Here is a 5,636-nt window from a genome sequence, read left to right as displayed (position 1 = left end):
TTGCCAAACTATAACCACAAAAAAGTACTACTTTCATTATCACACACGAGTCAAACTATAAAAACTTAATAAAAAGACCATTCATTGTTTGTATCCGAACGTATCGTGCCACCATATTGTTCTTCGTTTAAAAAAGGCACGAAAAAACGGTGTTTTATGACAGAAAAAAACTGTGTTACGTAATGTTTTTTATCAATTTTTTACTCAATTTCTGGGTCACTGTTATTTAAGTCGTCCTTTGATTTGCCTTTTTTTTTGTTTTAAGTTTATTTAAATTTAAACATATGACTCATTTAACTGTTCATTGTAATATTTATTGAGATAACAACTCGAAAAGTTTGGAATTAAATGGTTTCTCTGCGTAAGCGACAAAGTCGTTTATTTTTATTAACTTTCGTGTTGTTTTACTATTTTATTTTTTATCGAAGACGTAATAGAGATTTTGTTATAGGTAAATGTTAGCTAAGTGATTAATCATATACCTAAACAAAAACCTGTTTTGACGATAATTGTTATTATTTCTCAAATTGTAGACAAGATCCGCCTCACGTTAAAAGAAAAAGAAAATGACTACAAACTATTTTTGTATGGCAACTTTAGCTTTGACTCCAAAGTTTTTAGAGACAATCTGAGATCTAGAACTTACAATCGAAAAAAAATATGCGGTCTATTTGAGAACATTTTAATGGAACATCGGTTATAAAATCTGAACCGAATTTTCCTCATAATTTGTCCTAAAAAAATAATGATGATTTAACTTGGTAAAAATAGATCCTACTCCTCCTTGTTTCTTAGTTGATTAACAAGTTAATTCTATTATTGAAGACTGAAAGTACTTTGAAAGGTAAACGTGTAGGACTTTTATCAATGAAGGGCAAAGATTATTTAATATATGTATAGATTATATTGCAATTTTAGGAATATATTCGCTGTAATTTGATTAAAATTTTAATTCTGTAATAGTAGGCTAGGTGGAAGGTAAAATTAAGTATTATTCTATTCAGTTTATATACCAGACTTTTAGTTACTAGCATAAAAATAAAAACGTGATATGACCATTATATTTAATTCACCTAACACCTTTGAGTTTTTGTTTAAAACGATTAAACACGCTCTAATCTACGTATGTAGGTATTTATGAAACAAAGTGCCTAATTAAGCGTTTTTATATAGCTTTGTAAGATGGATGAAATATTATGTTTCTGAAGAATGAAGTTTCCTCGTTATTTTGGCTTTGAGTAAAATTGTGCAAAGATACAAATCTTTCTTGTGAGAATATTCTAGGCCCAACTCCATAATGGATGTCTTTATTATAATGTATGCTAGCATCCATCCAATTCTATCTATATGCGGAAACCGCATATAAATCCGTGCTGTAGTTCTTGACTTCATCGCTAACAGACAGACAAATAGCTAATACAAACAAAGAGTAACTTTTCATCCGATATCAGGAAAAAGTTACCTTTATAAGGTCTAAACTACGGGGAGCAAGTTAAAAATATAAACAAGGAAAAAGGATACATTAAATTAAAAGCTTTCAATAAACATAAGCTATCATAGGGCAAAACCACATCGCTAAATGCCAAACGACTTACCAACACATAAATATTTGACTGTAACAATATTTATAAATAGCAATACATACATAATATTATTATACACATATTTATACATTGACAAGATAATATATTTCAATGATTGTGCAAAAATATTCAACTGCTTAATTAGTTGTGTATATGATATATTATTTAATGATTATTCTGGTGTATTTCTTAAATGATTTTTCGGATATTTTAATTTGTATGCAAGGGAAATTTATTATTTATTTATATAAAAAATCTCCTTTTTTATTGGGTCTTCATAATCTGACTAGACTTTTCCAAACTATGTATGAGTCGGCTTCCAATCTTACCGGATGCAACTGAGTACCAGTGAGCCACGCGGAACGAATGCTAGGAATTGGGGACCCACAATTTACCGTGCCTTCTGAAACATGGAGAACCCATTGACGGTGGTACATGTTAAGCTTTGATCGATTGGCCTTTGCAGCTACTACTTAGCCACGAGCTCACGCGGTCCCAGATCCCGCTTTCCATATCCTCGATGGTCTATTAATTACAGGGCGCGACTGCTGTGAATACATAGGTACGATTTCCAGGGGCCGAAATCGCTATGTGGGTTTAAAAGGGTATTAAGAAACTTTGACAAATCAACAAACAGCACGGAGTCTGAAAGTTGGTGATTAATAGGTACACCCATGCATTTGAGATCACGTACCCAGATGTAGGTCCTGCGCCCGCCCCATCGGACTTTGAAAGGAATAAAGAATGCACCTTTTGGAGCTATCTGACGTCTTCAGAGACACAGTCGCCGTGGTCAACCATCTTCTTGGACGCTGTTAATATCCCAAAATTACACCTTAATTAACATCAACGAATACTAAAAACGATACTTAAAATTCTGCTTAACCTGATACACATAGCGTGATGTATAAAATGAGTCGGGAAACATAACAGGCTACGTATGAATATGAATCAATGTTTTTGCCAGTCCAATCAAAGTGATTGACGTGGAGGCATTAGGCGTAATACGTGCTTCTATGTTCGTATGCGTAGGCGCACCATGGTGTTAGCAGATTGTGGGATATGTTCCAGATCATTTTCTAGATTTTTGGGTAGTTATTATTTCATCAATGCTACAGTTATTATTTACTGTTTTTCGCGATTTTGTTTTGATGTTAAAAGGATGTGGTTTTATTCATTTTTTGGTCTTAAAACTCACATAGGTACAATCTGTAATCTTTATGTTTTTTCCATCCCTTTAGACGTTGTAAATAAGTCTATTGAATCTGAAGAGCAAGCAAATTAAATAGAAGGTGAATGTTGTGACGTATAAGGAAGTTCAGAATTTGGCGCTAGATAGGCGTAAATGGCTGCACCGACAAGAGCTGGGCTTTTAAATTGAAGAAGAAGAATCTGAAGAATTCCTGAATACTGCAGGCTAAACTGTCCAACGAACAAACTCCATCACAACCAATTATCATCTACCACGTAGTTTGCTGAAGGGGCTCCCCAATCCCCCAGCCAGTGAAACTGCGGGTTGTAACACTTTGCAAATAAACGCTATTTTTTCAAGGCCAATCACTATCCCGTAGCTACGAATATCATTGTCACCCTATAAACAAGTTTTTGGTTAAGACAGGGTCGGATTTGACCTCTGGATCCTCCTAAAATAATTCTAAATAATACTCTTGAGCATCTAGTATCTGTCATCATCAACTTGACTGTTTTCACACCGTAATGTAACATTGTTCGTTATTTACTGCCTAAGCACGCACTACCGCCATATTAGCCGAAGAACCGATAACCGTTGGGGTAAACGAGTTCTAGAGTGGAGGCCACGCCTCGGCAAACGTAGTGTAGGACGTCCTCAGGCACGGTGGAGTGATGACTTGCGCAAGACGGCTGGCAGGAGCTGGATGCGAGCAGCCGAAAATCGATCTCAGTGGCGTGCACTTGAAGAGGCCTATGTCCAACAGTGGACTGCTATAGGCTGATGATGATGACGCACTACCGCAAATAATACTCGAGGATACTTTTTTTTTAAATTGGAAATTGTGATTTATATTTTTAAAGTACCTTTTATTACTTCCTATTGCAGTGCACATTCCTTCTCATACCTGCTTATCATTCTTCCTTCTTTCTTCCCTTCCACTAGCTGATTGGCGAATGAGACATTCAAATCTAAGTTTATTTTATTTTTTTTCCTTTTCTTTACTCAGTAATTAGTGTCTAAGATGTACACCATCTCCTTCTCGAAAAACCGGAACTGGTTTGTTACAGGTACTGTTCATTTCAATTTTAAGTCATCATATGATGATGTTTGTTGCGGTCCGGTGTGATAAACAGCCCACTTAATAATGTACCAACGAAACATTTCCATAAGTTAAAACTCGGAACGCTTAAATCATAAGAGTCATAATTCAGAATCCATTTTATGACATCATCGCATAATATAAACATTAATTACACAACGTATAGGTACCTACACATATATTCTAGTTAAATCTTACGTAGACAATTAGACATCTCCTTCAAAAGCGGCCACTGAAAGAATCGGCAAAGCTCCGTCTATCGCGGTCTTTCAGTGGATGGGTAACCATTTACCAAAGGCAAACTCTTATGGGACTAAGGCCCAAGATAAATTGTTTACTATGAATTTTTACCTTCATTTTTTAAATTTAACTATTATTTTAAGAAAAACTGACGTTTATGTTGTCAGTAATAATGGACCTCGATTCGCACTTTCTTGCCTGTAAAAGTCTTTCGGATTGACTGTTAACCCCCATTTACTATTGTAACAATATGTGCCGCTTTTGTGTCTCAATTTATTATGTGTACTATTTGAATTTATCCTATAATTCTTCTATTAATTAAACAGAACATATTATAAATTACTTTTATTTTGATAAACTAGTATGAAAGATTTTGACAGCCATCTTATAGAAATAAATACCTATACCACACGACAGGTGTATTTGCAGACAGAAATGAGAGATAAAATCTTTAGACTAGACTTTTGTTTAAACGGAAATTAAAAACCCAATCCATTATAAACAGTAACAAATTAATGCTGACTCATTGTCTTAGTCTAGGTTAAAGTTATTTTAGTGACTAGTAGCTGAATAAATTTGCCGTAAAACTAGTTATTTCCAGTTTTAGACGGTGATACCAATGGTCCAGGGTTGCTGAATACCATGTATTGTCAAGCATGTGTCGTGACCATGAATTTAAAAGGCAGTCGTAGAAACATAGATGGATTTACTTTTGACTTTAAGTCTTAGATTTATGAAAGTGTGATGTGAAAGATAGAATGATGTTTGAGCCGTTTTTCAAATAGAGTGGCGTTTTAGGATTCAGTCGCTAGGTCCGTACATTTGGTGCTTTTGGTAAAACTGTTGTATCAAGAGTGGAAACTATTGCTTCTAGCAAGCATAGGTGACACAAAGTTACCATCGCATACTACAGTTGAGAAAGTTAGCCGGATGTTTATATCTTTTTTTTTATATAAAAGAAAACGACTATCACTCCTTCCTTCTTAAGTCCATAACCGCCCGTTTCCTAATTCCAACTTGTTGTGAAAAGGCACAGCAATTGAGGACGCTTTTTAAAACATGTTACAAAAAAAATACCTTTTTACACTTTTCCTAAAACTTGGTCAAGCTTGAGCTGATCAATTGCCATGGCTGTTACTAGCCACCAAATCATCAAGCTCAAAGCAAGCGTTAATCTTAAAATAATTGACGTATTATCAGCTAGAAACAAATTTATTACTGTTCAACCAGTACAAGCCACAACCTTGGTTTTTTGCTTAAATTCGAGACGTCGAATTACTGTGTCCGAGATTCCGAATCTATACATCGAAAATTATTATAAATTGATTTTTATCTGCTTTGTTGGTTCGCAAAAAATTGGACGTGTTTGCGTATTATGTAATATGTAGTTATATTCCATTTATTTTGATATTCACACCTTTTTGACTTAATGAGAAATTAAGCTGGATTGTCAATACGTAATCATTAATTCATGCTCAATCCTTCTCTGTGTGAGAGGAGGCCTGTGCCCAGCAGTGGGATG

Source organism: Helicoverpa zea, chromosome 25, assembly GCF_022581195.2.
Source record: "Helicoverpa zea isolate HzStark_Cry1AcR chromosome 25, ilHelZeax1.1, whole genome shotgun sequence".
Taxonomy (NCBI): domain Eukaryota; kingdom Metazoa; phylum Arthropoda; class Insecta; order Lepidoptera; family Noctuidae; genus Helicoverpa; species Helicoverpa zea.
Note: the sequence above shows the minus strand (reverse complement) of the source record.